The sequence below is a fragment of the Herpailurus yagouaroundi genome, unplaced genomic scaffold (genome assembly GCF_014898765.1).
Source record: "Herpailurus yagouaroundi ecotype Mexico unplaced genomic scaffold, PumYag 185, whole genome shotgun sequence".
NCBI classification, from domain to species: domain Eukaryota; kingdom Metazoa; phylum Chordata; class Mammalia; order Carnivora; family Felidae; genus Herpailurus; species Herpailurus yagouaroundi.
This window is the reverse complement of record NW_024412416.1, coordinates 20505565-20524511: the sequence shown is the minus strand read 5'-3', so window position 1 is coordinate 20524511 and position 18947 is coordinate 20505565. Positions and strand designations below refer to the sequence as shown.

General features: G+C 38.1%; 1 pseudogene; it reads left to right on the top strand.

Moving 5' to 3' along the window:
• Positions 1-622: 622 nt before the first annotated feature.
• LOC121042560 (carbonyl reductase family member 4-like) overlaps positions 623-18947 on the top strand; it is a 30175-nt pseudogene continuing 11850 nt past the window's right edge.

The window sequence follows — 18947 nt, the reverse complement described above, 5'->3', positions numbered from 1 at the left end:
CCTCAATAAGCTTATGCAAAATTTTGCAGGCAGAAATTTCAGAAGGCAGCCATGTTGTCAAATGGGGTAAGAGTTCTATTGTGGTCTCAGTGCTCAGTGTCTAACCTGGGCCTTCCCAGTTGCAAGGATGGTACTTCTTGCCCCTGGCCGCCCTAGACTGGCCACACCCAGCAATCTCTGGTGCTGTGAGTAGAGATGCTCCAAGGATGTGGCCTCCAGATGCCCCTTCATGTGCAACAGATATAGATGCTTATCATAGGCGGGGGGAGAAGCCCCCGGGTACAGCATAGATGAAGCTTGGCCAGTTTTCCAGACAGGTGGGAGCTGCCTGGAAAGCTAAAGGGTAATAACTGCCACAATTCAGTGCTGGTTGTTGTGTCTGGGACAAGGCCAGAAATCCATTTTATTTCTCCCAGAGTAGGCTAGGATCTCTGCCTAGTGCTGCTGGGGCCTAAACCTGTAACTCACAGCCAGCTCTGGCCACATTTTCCATCCAATGCCCTCCCTTTGTTTGGAGATGTCCTTAGGGGTCTGTGAGCCTGGTACACCCAGCCTCATCCAAACGTGTTTAGGAGTCCTGTGCTGTAGAGGCTGTAGGGAGGGATGTGCATGGGATGAGAACATGGATAACATGAAGGAGCTTGGAAGTGCCACAGGGCTGTACTGTGTCCCCATAGTCTGCTGCCACTGGGGAATAACAAGACATGAGGCTACCCTGGGAGGTGAAGCCAAAAGCACAACCTGGTGGGGTCCACATGGCCGAGCACTGTAGGGCAAGGGCCTGTCACTGTGTGTTCAGGGTCACACTGAGCTGCCCCCTTTTGAGTCTGGTCACATGAGACTCACTTACCAAGTCTTAGCTGAGCCCTTTTGATGAGTCCACAATATATTGAGGAATCAAAAAAGAGAAGTCTGATGCAGGCAGTGTGATTTATGGGCATTAATTGAAACCCCACTCATTCCCTATAAAGTCAGATGAAGCTGCCATTGCTGATGCAAGGAAAAGGTTTATCTAAAATATTGGCTGGTGTCATCGATACCAGGAGTTCTTGGGCCAGGTCCCATCTGCATTCTGATGATGTAAGGATATTTGGGAAGGAAAATGCCTCAGAACATAAATCTATTTGACACCAAATATCTACTTCCCATGGTGAGCCAGACCCTACTATATAGGAGGCCAGAGATGCAGGCATAGAAGAAGTGGAGCTCGTCCCTACTTCAAGGAGAGAAAGGACCAAAAACTGCTTTGGGTTAAGGCAGGCCCTTTGCTGAAAATCACTACACATTCAAACCCTGCTGCCACATCTCTCACCAAAACTATAGTTCTTAACAGATGTGAAAGCAATCTTGTCATCTGTGGTTATTCAGATTATGAGCAAATGCAAAGGCTTTGAATGAGCTTGTGCAGTTTGGCTCAGTGCGTGGGCTCTGGCCATTCACCATGAGAAGCACATGTCCCAGTCACTGCTAGTCACAAGATAAGAGACCCTAGGGGCGCCTGGGTAGCTCAGTTCATTGAGTGTCTGACTCTTGCTTTCAACTCAGTTCCTGATCCCCCTCAAGTGGGGCTCCACAAATCCCAAGCCTGCTTAGGATTCTCTCTCTCTCACCCATGCCCCTCTCCCCCACTCATGCTCCCTCTCTATATGTATTTTAAAAAGGAAAGGAAAAGAAAAGAAAGGAAAGGAAAGGAAAGGAAAGGAAAGAAAATGAAAGGAAAAAAAGAAGATAAGAGACCCTTAGAGCACATCAGAGCCCAGCTGAGCCCAGTGGGCCCATAGAGTCATGTAATAGCCGAACTATGGAGAAAGCCCAAATGCCCATTGACTGATGAATGGATAAAGAAGAAGTGATATATAGATATGCAATAGAATATTACTCAGCCATCAAAAAGAATGGTGAACTAAAAGGTAACCTACAGAATGGGAGAAGATTTGCAAATGACATATCTGATAAAGGATTAGTATCCAAAATCTGTAAAGAACTTACCAAACTGAACACCCAAAAGACAAATAATGCAATGAAGAAATGAGCAGAAGACATGACTACACATTTTTCCAAAGAAGACATCCAGATGGATAATAGCCACATGAAAAGGTGCTCAACATCACTCATCATCAAAGGAATACAAATCAAAACCACAATGAGATACCACCTCACACTTGTCAGAATGGCTAAAATGAACAACTCCGGAAACAGCAGATGTTAGGATGCAGAGAAAGGGGAACTCTTTCCCAACCTTTTCCCTGCTGGTGGGAATGCAAACTGGTGCAGCCACTCTGGAAAACAGTATGGAGTTTCCTTAAAAAATTAAGAATAGAACTACCCCACGACCAAGCAATAGCACTACTAGCTATTTATCCAAAGGATACAAAAATACCGATTTGAAGTGGCACATGCACCCCAAAGTTTATAGCAGCACTATCGACAATAGCCAAATTATGGAAAGGGCCCAGATGTCCATCAACTGATGAATGGATAAAGAAGATGTGGTATATACATACAATGGAATATTACTCAGCAATCAAAAATAATGAAATCTTGGGGAGCCTGGGTGACTCAGTCAGTTGAATGACCCACTTCAGCTCAGGTCATGATCTCACAGTTGGTGAGTTTGAGCCCTGCCTTGGGTTGTCTGCTGTCAGCACAGAGCCTGCTTTGGATCCTCTGTCCCTCTCTTTATCTGTCCCTCATCCACTCATTCTTTATTTCTCTCAAAATAGATAAATAAACTTAAAACTCTAAAAGAATGAAATCTTTCCATTTGCAACAACATGGATGGAAGTAGAGTGTATTATGCTAAGTGAAATAAGTCAGGAAGAGAAAGACAAATATCATATGATTTCACTCATATGTGGAATTTAAGAAACACAACAGATGAACATAAGGGAAGGGAAGGAAAAAATAAGATAAAAACAGAGAGGGAGGCAAAGAGACTCAAATACAGACAACAAACAGGGTTGCTGAAGGGGAAGTGGGTGGAGGGATGGGCTAAATGGTGATGGGCATTAAGGAGGGCACTTGTTTGGATGAGCACTGGGTGTTATATGTAAGTGATGAATCACTAAATTCTACTCCTGAAACCAGTACTATACTGTGTATTAACGAATTGAATTTAAATAAATAAATGTTTTAAAAAGATAAATGTTATGTATATTTTACTACAATAACACAATAAAATTCAGGCTGCATGAACTTAAAAAAAAGTCAGGCATATACTTACAAGGTACAACTATATCAGTGCTTAGAGGGAACTTTAAAATTGTAAACACCTATGTTAGAAAAGAAAAAAATCTCAGATCAATAACATAACCTCCCATCTGGAGACACTGGAAAAGAAGAGCAAAATAACCCAAAGCAAGCAGAAGGAAGAAAAGAATAAGAATTGGAGAAGAATTTGATAAAATAGAGAACAGAAAAGCTATAGAGAAAATCAATACAACCAAAAGTTAGATCATTCCACAAACAGAATAGACCAACCTTTAACTAGATTGCTCCAGAATAAAAGAGAATAGAATTACTGAAACCAGAAATAAAAGAGAAGACATTACTACCACTATACATAAATAAAAAATAATTGTGAGGGAATACTATAAAAAACTTGTGTGCCAACAACTTAGATTAACTTAGATGAAGTGGAAAAATTCCTAGAAAGACCCAGACTACCAAAACTGACTCAAGAAAAAAATATATATATAATCCAAATATACGTATATAAAGAAAAGAGATTGAATTAGTAACTGAGAAAAAAAAGTACTTCCCACAGAGACCAGGATCAGATGGTTTCACTAGTGAATTCTACCATTTAATGGGGTCTGATCTTTCATACAACTTCCAAAAAACAGAAGAGAAGGATACACTTCCCAACTCATTCTATGAGGTCAGTATTAGCCAAAGATATTACAAGGGAAAAAACAAACAAACAAAAACTAGAGACCAATATCTTTTATGAGTACACATGCAAAAATCCTGAACAAATTACTAGTAAAAGGAATCAAGCAATGTATAGAAAGGATTATACACCATGACCAAGCAGGATTTATCCCAGGAATGTAATGTTGGCTTAATATCCAACAATTATTGGAGCACCTGGGTGGCTCAGTCAGTTAAGCATCTGACTTCCACTAAGGTCATGATCTCAGGGTTGGTGAGTTCAAGCCCTGCATCAGGCTCTGTGCTGACAGCATAGAGCCTGTTTCAGATTCTTTGTCTCCCTCTCTCTCTTCCCCACCCCCACCCTCTCTCTCTTTCTCTCTCAAAAATAAATAAATAAGTATTTTCAAAATATCTAACAATTACTGTAATATACCACATCAAAGAATAAAAGATGAAACAAATGATAATTGTAATAGATGTGGAAAAATCATTCAGCAGAATTCAATACTATTTCATTATCTAAAAAAAGAGAATGCTTTAAAAACTAGGAATAAAGGGGAACTTCTTAAACTTGATAAAGGGCATCTATGAAAATCTCATAGCTAATATCATACTAAGTTGGAAAAGACTGAATGCTTTCTCCCTAAGATCAGGAATGAGGTAAGATGTTTGTTTTTTCCACTTTTATTCAACCTTGTACTGGAGGTTCTAGCCAAGGCAACTAGGCAAGAAAATGAAATAAAAGGCTTCAAAATTAAAAGAAAGAAATGAAACTATCACTATCTGAAGATGGTATGATCTTGTATTTCTGAAAGAGTTCATGAAAAAAAATTAATATTAGAACCAATAAATGAGTGCAGCAAAGTCTCAAGATACAGAATCAATATGCAAAAATCAATTGTCCTTGTTTTCAAAAAAATTTTTTAATGTTTATTTATTTTTGAGAGACAGAGACAGAGAATGAACAGGGGAGGAACAGAGAGTGAGACACAGAATCTGAAGCAGGCTCCAGGCTCTGAACTGTCAGCACAGAGCCTGATGTAGGGCTTGAACTTGTGAACCACAAGATCATGACCTGAGCCAAAGTCTTCTGCCTAACAGAGTGAGCCACCCAGGTGCTCCTGTACTTCTATATACCAGCAGTGAATGATCCAAAAATAAAATTAGGAAAATAATTCCATCTATTAAGAGCATCAAAATTAATGCAAATACTTAGGAATACATTTAACCAAATAGTGCATAATTTGTACTCTGGAAACTACAAAACATTGTTGAAAGAAATTAAGGAAGGGTTGCCTAGATGGCTGTGTCAGTTAAGCATTCTACTTTGGCTCAGGTCATGATTTCGTGGTTTGTGTGTTCAAGCCCCACATCAGGCTCTCTGCTGTCAGCACAGAGCCTGCTTCAGATATTCTGTCCCCTTCACTCTCTGCCCCTCCCCCACTCACATGCTCTCTTGTGCACATTTTCTTGCTCTCTCTCCCTCTCTCTCAAAAATAAATATTTTTTTTTAATGTTTACTTATCTTTGAAAGAGAGACAGGGGCGCCTGAGTGGCTCAGTCAGTTAAGCGACAGGCTTCAGCTCAGGTCATGATCTTGCAGTTTGTGAGTTCGAGCCCCTTGTCGGGCTCTGTGCTGACAGCTCAGAGCCTGGAGCTGCTTCAGATTCTGTGTCTCCCTCTTTCTCTGACCCTCCCCTGCTCACGTTCTGTCTCTCTCTGTCTCTCAATAACAAATAAACGTTAAAAAATAGTTTTTTTATTAAAAAAAAGAGAGAGACAGAGCGTGAGTGGGGTAGGGGCAGAGAGAAAGGGAGACACAATCTGAACCGGCTCCAGGCTCTGAGCTGTCCGCACAGAGCCCAAAGTGGGGCTCAAACCCAGGAACTGTGAGATCATGACCTGAGCCGAAGTTGGACACTCAACCGAGTCACCCAGGCACCTCAAAAATAAACATTTTTTAAAAAGAAAAAATAATTAAAGGAGACCTAAAAAAATGGAAAGACTTCCCATGTTTATAGATTAAAAAACTTAATATTGTTAATATGGCAATATTCCCCAGATTGATCTGTCGAAATAATGTAATCCCTATGAAAATCTCAGCTGATTTCAGAAAATAATAAATCTAAGCTTATTTTCAGAAACTGACAAGCTGATTCTGAAATTCTTAAGGAAATTCAAGAGACCCAAAATAACCCAAAAATATTGAAAAAAGAACAGAGTTGTAGGATTTCCAATTCCCAATTTCATAACTTAAGACACTACTGGTAAGAATGTAGAATAGTGCAGCCGCTTTGGAGAACAGTCTGGCAGTTCCTTAAATAGTTACCGTATGACCCAGTAATTCCACTCCTACATGTATACCCAAGAGAAATAAAAACATATATTTACACAAATACTTGTATACTGATGTTCATAGCAGCATTATTTATAGTAGCCAAAAAGTAGAAACAACTCAAATGTCTACCAGTTGTTGAGTGGATAAATGAAATGTGGTACATTTGTACAATGCAATTTTTTTGGCAAATAGATTAAATCAAGCACTGTTACATGCTACAATATGGATTAACGTTTGCTAACTGAAAGAAGCCAGTCACAAAGAACCACACATTGTATGATTTTATTTATATGAAATGTCCAAAATTGTCAAATCTTTATAGATAGAAAGTAGGTTAGTGGTTGCTAAGGGCTGGGAGAGGGGTAATAGCTAAGGGATGCAGTTTCTTTTCGAGACAATGAAAATGTTCTAAAATGGGTTGTGGTGATAGACATACAACTCCATGAATATATGAATGCAAATTTAATCATACCCTTTAAATGGATAAATTGTCTGGTGTATGAATTACATTTCAATAAAACTACTTATTATGAGTCAGCTATAGCCAAGGAAGCAAACCAGAAATCTGAAGAAGTCATGATAGAATTGAGTCCCCAAGTTGCTACATCAATAAGAAGAAATTGGGTGGATCACAAACTTAGAGGAACTGCCAAAGAGAGTAGGACATTATCAGAGAACACTTAGAGATGAAGAATATAGAAAAGGAAAGAAATCCGTGGCCCTCCAATCTAGGGAGCTAACACCAAACCTGAACCCCAGGGACAATAGACATGTGAGAATTCTTGTTCTCAGTTAATCCAGAATAAAGTCTAAAATGGTGAAAAAAATAGATGGAGATACTGCCAACAGCAGGGACTTTGAAAAAGAAAATGTGTCCAGTATCAAAGGAAGATTCAGAGGCAAAAGTATTGGGGAAAGAAAAGGCCAAGTTTATAGGGAAAGAGCAAGGGGGTCAGACTTCAGAAGCATTTACTCATTAACTATAAAGCACAAAAGTTTAAAAGAACAAAAACAAATCCCCTCAACACATACAAAACTCTTGCAATATTGCCAAGGCCGCCCCATATACAACACCTGTCTGTTTCTGGTGAGAAACCAGAAACTTGCTCACATTTTTCTCATTGATTGTCATATTCATAAACATCACAGTAGTTTTGTGGGACATGCTTGATATTTTATCTATTGGCGGGGTTAGAATAAAAGGTTAAGACCTTGCTTTTTTTGGTTTATCTCAGAGTGAATTATGTGGTATTCTTCCTGACCATGACATGTCATTGTGGAGGTGGGGCAAAATATCAGGTTTCTGCTTCCATACCGGGCTTGTCTTGAAAACAAAATGCTAGTTGAAACCAAAAGAGCTCCACAGACTTAATTCCAAAGGCCGTAAAAGTGCTCAGCTATGCTTCCTGTTTTCCTCTTTCAGAAAAATTGTTGTATTCATTTCCTTTTGATGCTTAACAAATTATCACAAACCTAGCAACATAAAACAATACCCATTTATTATTCCACAGCTCTGTAGGTCAGAACGCAGTTGGCTCAGCTGGGCTCTCTGTTCAGGGTCTCACAAGGCTGAAACCAAGGTGATGGCCAGGCTGGGTTTTTATATGAAGGTTCAGAGGAAGAATCTACTTCAGAGCTTATTCAGGAAGCTGTTAGAATTCAGTTCTATGCAGTGGTAGGAACTGAGGTCCTGGTTCTCTTTCTGGTTGTCAGTCAGGGACCAGGGACTGGCCTTCCACACTCCTTCACATGTGGCCTCTCCATCTTTGCACCAGCCTTAGCACCTGGATTCCTTCTCATTCTTGGAATTTCTCTGACTTCCCTTTTTACCTTTGTCTTCTACCTTACTCCTCTCCCATCAGCTGGAAAAAGTCCTCTGCTTTTAAGGACCTGTGATTAGATGAGGTACATGCAGATAACCTCTGAATCTTAATGTCATCTGACTTGGAACTTTAATTACAACTATGAAATCCCTTCTTGGCAGCACCTACATTAATGTTTGATTCTATAACCAGCACTAGGACTCCTGGAGCAAGGGGGCATTGTTAGGACCCTGCCTACACCTCTGTAAACATAAAGGGACAAAAAGGCCAATTCCTAGTTGACATAGGTGCTACCCTTTCTATCCTGAGCCCCACTGCATTACAACAACCAGTCAGATAAATCGATGTGTTACAGTAGGTATTTAAAACCCACTTCCTTTTCTACACATATTGAGCCTTTGGCTACCATATTAAGACCAACAGAACAACACTGATTACTCCTTTGTGCTCCCATACCTTTCAACTACCTGGCAGAAGCCTTTTATATAAATGCAGCTGTCAGATTAACTGCTCACTGGAAAGATTATTCTTAGAAAATAAAGAATCACTAGAAACACAACTTCACAGCATGCTGTTTGTGCCTTTAACTTTCTTAAACTGTCCTAGACAATGACTTTTGGAACTTTAGAGCCCTTACTTCAACTGGTACATTGCAATCTGTGAACAAAAGCTCTATTGATGGAAGGAAAATGCTGAGAACAGAACCTATAGAGATACAGGTGTATCCTTCTAAGCCATTCTAATGTCTTCTGAAATCAGAAGGTATTCAAGGAGTAAACCAGTCATAGATCCTCAGAACAACAACAACAACAACAACAACAACAACAGCAACAACATAAAATTCTTTGTACAAGTCTAAGCATGGCCTTCCTACAAACCTAGTGGAAAGCGATATCAGTTTCTGCAAGACTTAAGAGCCATTCAGTGAGTCATTCTTAGGTTTCCAGAGTGCCTAATGCTAATGTTCTTCTCTCTTCAGTTCCACTTAACAGGAAAATAGTTCACAGTAGTGGCCTGGCTCATCTTCATTAGCATTTCTGTAAATAAAGACAGTTGATAGGTTTTCCTTTATTTGGAACAGACTAACAATATATTTGGGCAGTAATGCCTTGGGGATTCACACAGGCACCTTTATGGTTTTTTTGTTTTTTTTATTCTTTAAGTAATTATTTTAAAAAGGTAACACTCCTAAAAAGTTAAGATTTCATTCAATATTGAAGACGGTACCTCATACTTACCTCTCCTGGAAAACAAGGATTCAGTCTACCTCTTGAAAGAGCAAGTGGCTGAATATGGTTAAGCATTAAAGAAAATTTACAATTTTGCCAAAAGGTAGTACATTAGTTAGGAGGTGACTTCTCCACCAAAGAGAGCACTCTACCCCAAAATTGGATTAGATGGTCCAGCAAAATCTAAACCCAACAACCAGATAGAAATTGGTAAGATTTGCAAAACTTAACAGGTATTAAGTTTAGGCTATGGATTCTCAACTTTTCCAGACTAACTTGACTCCTTCAAGAACTTAACCAAAAATAGGTGACCAGAATTTAGTTGAAAAGCTGGAACTGACTTTGTCACTTTGAAATCTAAATTACAGGAGCCTGCAACCCCAGGTCTACTGGAATAAAAACAAAAACAAACAAACAAAAACAAAGAAAGCACATCTTATGTCTTTTCTGTACATTTCCTTGTGCTGAAGCAAAAAAAGGGTTGGCAGGAAGGTATCAATTATAGAGGCTTTGGCTCAACAACATGGGAAGAACCACTTTCTGTTCACATATTTTTCTAGATTCAATGGCTAGTGTCTTCCTTCCTGTTATGTGCCATGATCACGGATGCAAAACTGGTAGATGCATCTGTGGATACATCCTTGCCACACCACTAACTTCATAGGTTCTACATGCTGTTCAGTCCTGATTACTAACAAGCAACATCCAGCATTGCTCAGTCAACCGATTAACTAGGACTGACCCCTATTGTTTGTCTCTTGTGTGACCATTTGTCACTGTTATAATCTTAATCCTGCCATGTTGCTTCCACTACTTGATGAAGGAGACCCTCATGTCTATATAACAGCAACTGTAAAATTGAATGTCCAAGAGGAAGATTGAGTTGATGTTACCCTATGGAATGGGGAACAAATGTTCCTTGTTTTGTTTTTAACTTTTTTTGAACGTTTATTTATTTTTGAGATACAGACAAAAAGCAAGCGGGGGAGGGGCAGAGAGAGAGGCAGACACAGAATCTAAAGCAAACTCCTGGCTCTGAGCTGTCAGCACAGAGTCCAACACGGGGCTCAAACCCATGAACCACGAGACCATGACCTGAGCTGAAGTTAGATGCTTAACCAACTGAGCCACACAGGCAACCAGAACAAATGCTCTTTTTAAATGATTGAGGTCAATACCATCGAGGTTAGACAGAGACTACATAAAACTGTGTAAGAGTTTGTATAAAACTGACCAAAGCTGGGTCAGCCCAAGTGGTGGAATTAATAGCCATTAAGGCACATAGTAAGAGCAATTATAAAGAAGGGGAAAGGGTGGGGTACCTGGGGTGACTCAATCTGTTAAGCATCCAAATCTTGATTTCGGCTCAAGTCATGATCTCATGGTTTATGAGACTGAGCCCCAAGTCAGTCTCTGTGCTGACAGCATGGAGCCTGCTTGGGACTCTCTCTCCTCTGCCCCTCCCTGACTCATGTTTGTTCTCTGTCTCAAAATAAATAAATAAACATTTAAAAAAAAAAAAAGAAAGTGAAGGGAATGCACTGGCAGATCATTAAACAAAATAAGTGGCACTTTTGGCCTTGCTGAGAGAACTCATTTATGATGAGACGAATGTAAGAAAATGAATATATTTATGCATAAGGTCTGTTTCAGACATAGGATATTCAGCCTCAGATTGAGAAACAAAAGAAACATTTGCTAAAATAAAGTTGTTCTGTCCATTTCAATGGTTTCTAACGCAGCTAAGATGGCCATGTGGTTGCACCCAAAAAACGAGGTAAAGTTTGACCAAAATGTAAAAATACTGCTTCCACCATGAATAAGAGTTTGTGGGGAAATTTCTCACTGGTAGCTAGAGATGTGGAGGGCTTAGGCCTCATCTGTACCATCATAACCCAGGAAAAAATAAAACTTAAAAAGTGGGATACATATGGGTCTGAGCCATATCCCAGAGGACTTTTGAACACATAAAGATGGGCTTTATCCAGTTACCCAAGTCACAAGATTATGAATATGTACTTGGGATCATTTATAAATTCTCTGGATGGTGAAGACTTCTCTAGCAGAAAAGCTTCTCCAAGCACTAACTACACAAATTGTTAGACAGTAATTTTCCCACCTGAGGGATACCATGCCTACTCCCTAGGTACTGGGACAGTCATAAAGGAACTTGATAAGGTGTTCTCGTTTAATCAAAAATCTTATTGCTCCTACTCACCACAGTTTCCGAGAAAAGTAGAGGTAAAATGCAACTATCAAAAACTTTATATTGGGGTGGCAGTAGGAGGAGGTGTACAATGGTAGCTTTTTGTGGCACTTTGGCTTTTTTAGAACCGAGGGAATCTGGAAGGGAGCTGCCACTCCTAGACCTCTTCCCTCTGAGTTTGTGACTCTGAGGTCCAAGATGGACAGTGTGCAAGATGGACAGGTCCACGATGCACAGGAGGCTCCCAGAGCATTGGCAGGGCAGTGGCCCAATTAATGGCCCAGAAACGCTACTGATTGGCCATCATTTCCAGGAATCTGGAAGTGGCCAAAGCCACTGGCCCTGGTGACCTTGGTGGAGATCTTTTGGTATTTAGCTATGATGCTGCCAAAAAACATGAGGTTCAAAATACATTTGAAGAGATGGAGAAAAACTTAGATCGAGTTTATTTCTTGATAAATGCAGCTAGAATGAACAGGGATAGCCTTTTAGCAAGAACAAAGCCTGAAGATATGACATCTCAGCTCATACTAATCTCTTGGGTTCCATGCTGACTTGTAAAGCTGCCATGAAGACTATGATTCAACAACCAAGAAGGCCTCTTGTTAATATAGCACATATTTGGCTTAAAAGGCAACTCTGGCCAGTTTGTGCATAGCACTGGTAAAGGAGGATTAGTTGGATTTTCACATATTCTTACTAAAGGTAACAAGAAAGAAAATTAGAGTATTGTTGCACCAGGATTTGTTCACACAGATATGATGAAGCACTTGAACATTTAAAGAAAAATATCTCTGTTGGGAGGTTTGGAAAACCTATTGGTGTGCACATGGTGTTGTGGGGTTTTTTGTTTTGTTTTGTTTTTTGTTTTTTTTGGGGGGGGTTGGAATCACCATATATGGCGCCTGGCTGTCTTAGTTGGTTGAGCATCTGACTCTTGATCTCAGGGTTGTGAGTTAGAATGGCCATATATTACAAATTCTGGTAGTGGATAGGGATTACAAGTCATGATATAATTTACAGTTTATTAAGTTACAATAATGATTAGAATCAAAGGCATACTTTGTTTGGCTCGTGATTTGGCAGTCATACCTACGTGGATGATATTTGCTAATCAAACCTATTGATGCTTAAAAAAACAAAAATGGGGGTGCCTGGGTGGCTCAGTCAGTTAAGCATCTGACTTCAGCTCAGGTTGTGATCTCAGTTTTTGAGTTCAAGCCCCGCATCAGGCTCTGTGCTGATGGTGCAGAGCCTGCTTGGGATTCTCTCTCTTTCCCTCTCTCTTTGCCCCTCCTCTGCTCTCTCTCTCTCTCAAAATAAGGAAACTTAAAACAAAGAATTGATGCTACAAATGTCTATTTCCATTTTTATATGACTATTTCTAAAAAGAACAATATGTGACCAATTGTGTTTTCTAAAGGGTATGTACCTTATTGTCTGTAGCAATTTTAGTATACATACATTTTGTAAGTGATTATAAACAAGTATTAATTTATATATTTTCTCTCAAAATTATATAGTCTAGTTGTCTTGAGTTGTTTCATTGTATCGGGAAGTTCATTGTAACTTCTCTAGAAGTTAACCTTGTGGACCATTGCCAAAATAAAAGTGTTTACAGGGCATTGGTTGGTTGCCAATACTTTTAGCAATCCTGCTAAAGTTAAATATTGTATTCCTTTTCCATATGCCTTGGAAGATCAATTATACAGGTTGAAAAAAAAAAGTATCAGTATCAGTTAGACACAGATACTAATTTACAGTCTGGTTTCTTTGAGTTGCATTACTCCGGATTGAGCAGCGGGGCAAAATATCCTACAAATATAAGTGTGGTACAATTGACCCCTATAAAAATTTTCAATGATGATGAGGATTAACTTTTAAGGTTTTAATATCTGGTATAATAAAGAGCTGCATAGATCTCATCAACTTAGGAAATAGAAATATTTATTTATTTTTAATCCACAAAACACTCAGTAAAACAAACTACTTAAAAACAGTACAAGAAATAATGACATTTTTTAAATTAAGGGTATTTTTTATTAATAAATATAATGATTCCTAACCTAAAATTTTAGAAAGATAATAGCTAATTGCTTATGATCAGTCATAGATGATAATGTAAATAATGAATGAATTATTGAATAAATTAAATATCTTTACAAGGAACAGTTAAAGCATTAGTCTTAAGAGAAAATATTTGTCTGAGAATAAAGACACAAACTGAATGTCAGGCAACACCTATTTTGCATTGAACTCTTTTGTGGGGAATAGTGTGATATTTAAATGTTGGGGCACCTGGGTGGCTCAGTCGGTTGAGCAACCGACTTCGGCTCAGGTCATGATCTCATGGTTTGTGGGTTCGAGCCCCGCGTTGGGCTCTGTGCTGACAGCTCAGAGCCTGGAGCCTGCTTCGGATTCTGTGTCTCCCTCTCTCTCTGCCCCTCCCCCGCTCAGCTCTGTCTCTCTCTCTCTCTCTCTGTCAAAAGTAAATAAACATTAAAAAAAAAGTTTAAAAAAATAAATAAATGTCATTGGATTCGTGTTGATTTTTCTTATTTATCATTTTTAAATGTTTTTTTCAAATTTTTATTTAAATTCTAGTTGCTTAACACATAGTGTAATATTGGTTTCAGGAGTAGAATTTAGTGATTCATCACTTACACATAACATCCAATACTCAACACAAGTGCCCTCCTTAATATCCATCACCCATCTAGCCCATCCCCCAGCACCTCCCCTCCATCAACCCTCAGTTTGTTCTCTATAGTTAAGAATCTCTTATAGTTTGCCAGCATCTCTTTTTGTTCCTTTCCCCTATTTTATCTGCTTTGTTTCTTAAATTCCATATATGAGTGAAATCATATGATATTTATCTTTGACTGACTTATTTTGTGTCACATAATACACTCTAGCTCCATCAAAACATTGCAAATGGCAAGATTTCATTCCTTTTTATGGCTGATTAATATTCCATTGTATATACATACATACCACATCTTTCTTTATCCATTCACCAATTGATGGACATTTGTGCTCTTTCCATAATTTGGCTGTGGATGATAATGCTGCTATAAACATTGGGGTGTATGTGCCCCCTCGAATCGGTATTTTATATCCTTTGGATAAATACCTAGTAGTGCAATTGCTGAGTTGTAGGGTAGTTCTATTCTTCACTTTTTGAGAAATCTCCATTCCATTTTCCACAGTGGCTGCACCAGTTTGCATTCCCACCAGCAGTGCAAAAAGTTCCTCTTTCTCCACATCCTCGCCAATATCTGTTGTTGCCTGAGTTGTTCATTTTAGCCATTTTGACAGGTATCAGGTGGTATCATAGTTTTGATTTGTATTTCCCTGATGATGAGTGATGTTGAGCATCTTTTCATGTATCTGTTGGCCATCTGGATTTCATCTTTGGAAAAAGTGTCTTTTTATGTCTTCTGCCCATTTCTTCACTGGATTATTTGGTTTTGGGTGTTGAATTTGGTAAGTTCTTTACAGATTTTGGATACTAACCCTTTATCAGATATGTCATTTGCAAATATCTTCTCCCATTACATAGACTACCTTTTAAATTTGTTGATTGTTTCCTTTGTTGTGCAGATTTTTATCTTGATAAAGTCCCAGTAGTTCATTTTTGCTTTTTTTCCCCTTGCCTCCAGAGACATGTCTAGTAAGAAGTTGCTACTTCCAAGGTTAAAGAGGTTGCTGCCTGTGTTCTCCTCTAAGATTTTGATGTTTTAATTGTTTTAAACATTTACTGCATTTTTATAGATTTATTAGACCTGAACATTATTTTATTTAAACAGATTTAATTTATTTTATTAAAAAATTTTTTACTGTTTATTTATTTTTGAGACACAGAGAGAGAGAGAGAGAGAGAGAGCACGAGCCAGGGAGATGCAGGGAAAGAGACACAGAATCCACAGCAGGCTTCAGGCTCTGAGCTGTCAGCACAGAGCCTGACACAGGGCTCGAACCCACAAACTGTGAGATCATGATCTGAGCCAAAGTCAGACACTTACCTGACTAGGCCACTCAGGTACCCCTATTTAAACAAATTTGATTTTATAATTCAAGTCAATGCAAAAATATGAATAGGATATAATAAATAAATATAATGTAATAAAAATAATAAATAAGTCAAATCTAAGCTCTAAATTAAGGGGAAAAAACTGAAATTGGTCAAGTTCTCTGAAACTCTTGAACATCCCTGGCTGAGAATTTTACCCCTAGTGGCCATCAGGTCAGCCCATTCTGAAACTCATAGACTATAAACTTCTGGGATGATAGCTTAGAAGACTATGCACCTGTAAGTCTTAGCACATATCGCTGATTTGACCTTGCATCATACAGATCTAGCTAAGTGCTGTCAAAATGAAATTCAATAGTTACTCTTATCTTCCATGGGTACAAGCTGGATTTTCAAAAATTTCACCTTTAGAACCTCTTCACTGCTTCAACTTAGGTACTAAGTATTCTGGAAAAGACACCAATTGGAAATCTTCTCTGGTACAATGCTGGAAAGGATCCTATGAAGGCGTCTTAACAACAGATACTGTCATAAAACTACAAAGAGTTTATTCTGGATCCATGTGTCTATCTCCTATGCAAAAGGAGGTCATAGAAATTGATTTGATAGTAGAGGACAACTGGGAATATTGTCTCAAACTGAGCCTTAAATTTACATCCAGATGAAGTAAACTACTTTATGGCTGACAGTAGCTACCCAAGTACTTTGAACCAAGCTGATGAATACTTGAAGTAGACAGCTTCTACCCAAGATCACCATAACAAGACTAAATGCCCAAAACCACTATTTTTCTCCCCTTCCTTCCTTCTTTTTAAACTCTTTTTCTTTATGTTTTCCACTTCTGTGTCTAATCCTTATAGATACTGATTTATTTTTGTGAGTTAACCTTGTTGATACTTAATATACTATGAATTATTTTATGCTTTTTAATCTCTTTAAGACATGTTCCAATAAAGATCTTATGCTCATCATCATGATGATAACATTAAAACAGCTGGGAGTTCCTGTAAGAATATCATACTCTGCCTGCCTCAAGTATTTGTCAATGGGTTGCACAATAAGGAAATTTCATTTTATCTACATTTATTTCTACCTTTGTTTCCCTCATCATTCCCCTGTGAACAATTTTGACCCTTAAATCTTTAAGGTTGCTGAAGGTGGAAGGTCTTCTTTTCTGTAACTTCTTCCTGCTGAATAGGGGCATAGAGATGTCCCTGCCTATGGGTCAACATTGGTCACTTGGGGAAATTATATATATTATATATATTTACATATATTATACATATATAACATATATAAATATATAAAATATATATTAACATATGTTATATGTATGAGTTATATATATATATATATATATATATATATATATATATATATTACAGAAGGCAGATGAAGCCAATCCAAGAAACTTGAAGCCTGAACTTTCTTGATGAAGTGATGCTAGATAACAGAAATGCTTTAGATTATACACTAGGATGATAAGGCAATATTTGCTTGCTGGCTAAACTTCCTGTTAAAACTGGATAAATGAGAGTTCCTTACATAAAACTAAAGAAAAAGCCAACTGGTTATCCAAAATCTGACAAAAGTTACCATAGGATCTTTTCACATGGCCTGAATTTGGCAAAGGGAAGAGTGCTTTGTAAATATCAGTTATGCATTTTCTACCTCTGTTTCTAATCAGTAGGGTTGTCAAATTATATATAAACAGGTTCTAAAATGCTGTAGCATACTTACATCTCATCAAACATCATGATCCTGAATCAAAAAGATTCTAAAGCAATTCTAATAAATACAACTTCTGAGAGATTGGTACCTATGATAGAGTGTGATGGCCCCAATTCTTCATGCTTCTCTGTGTCCTTATATTCTTCCATATGTCCTCTTTGAAGCATGGGACCATAGGAAAAACATAAAGCTGAGAATGTAACAGGAACAAGAGAAAAACTCTGTCATCACAGCCCCAATCTATGCATAAGGTAAAACCAGAGAACTTTGAAGCCCAAGGTGTACTGAGAGTAACCATAGAAACAAGATAAACCAAACCAAGCTACTGCTTATATTGACTAAACTTCCCACCCTAAATGCCTAGTAGAAGAAGATGTTCCCATTCCTATTTCAGTGCAAATACCATTTACTTCAGCCTTTACTGAGCAATACACCATGTCTGGATTTCAACCAGAAATTACAAGACAAAAAGTCAAGAAAGAGCAAACTCTTTTCAAGAGACAGCGCAATGAACAAAGGCAGATTTAGATATGACTGGATGTTGTAAGTATCAGATAGGAAATTTTAAATGACTACAATTAATATGTTAAAGATTTATGGAAAAGTTGACAATATGCAAAAAAGATGAGGAATTTCAGCAAAGAAGTAAAAACTGTAAGGAAGAATCAAATAGGAATTGAGAATAAAGCAAACATGGTTAAAACAAATGATGAATGCCTGAATAGGCTCATGAAGACTTGGCACCAGGGGCATCTGGGTGGCTAGTTGGCTAAGTGACCAATTCTTAATTTCAGCTCAGGTCATGATTTCACAGTTAGTGAGACTGACCCCTATGTCAGGCTCTGTGTTATCAGAATAGTCTGCTATCAGCACAGAGTCTGCTTGGGATTCTCTCTCCCCCCTGCTTGCACTGTCTCTCTCTCTTTCTCACTCTCTCAAAATAAACAAATAAACTTTCAAAAAAAAGACTTGACACCATGGAAGAAAGGATCAATCAACTGGAAAAGAGGTTAACAGAAAATATCCAAATCAAAACACAAACAGGAAAAAAAAAAAAAAAAAGAGGACAATCCAAAAGCTGTGAGACAATATCAAACAGTCTAACACTATATAATATGAATCTCAGAAGGAGACGAGAGTGAGAAAGGGACATAAAAAATATTTGAAGAGAGAATGGCTGAGATTTTTATAGAAATAATGAAAGAAATAAACCACAGATGCAAGAAGCTTGTTGAATATTAAGCAAGATAAATACTGCCTTTCCTCAAAACCATCCATCTAAACACATCATATTCAAAGAGTCAAATACAAGAAGAAAGAGAGAGAAAGAGAGAATATCTTAGAGGCCAGAGGGGGAAAAATACACAAGATAAAGGGAAAATAGGTAAGAATTACAGTGGATTCTCCTCAGAAACTATACAGGCCAAGAGACAATGGAACATTTTTAAAGTGCAGAAAGAACAGAACTCTCATGTCTGAATGCTATATATACCCAATGAAAATATCTTACAAAATTAAGGAGAAATATAAGCTTTTTCAGACAAACAAAAATTGAGGGAATTCATTACTAGCGGATCTACATTATAAGAAATGTTAAAGGAAGTTTTTAAGGTAGAAGAATTCTGATAGCAGACAGAAACTTAGATCAGTACAAAAAATGAAAAGATGCCCAACATTATTTTCCACTAGAGAAAACAAAACAAAACCACAA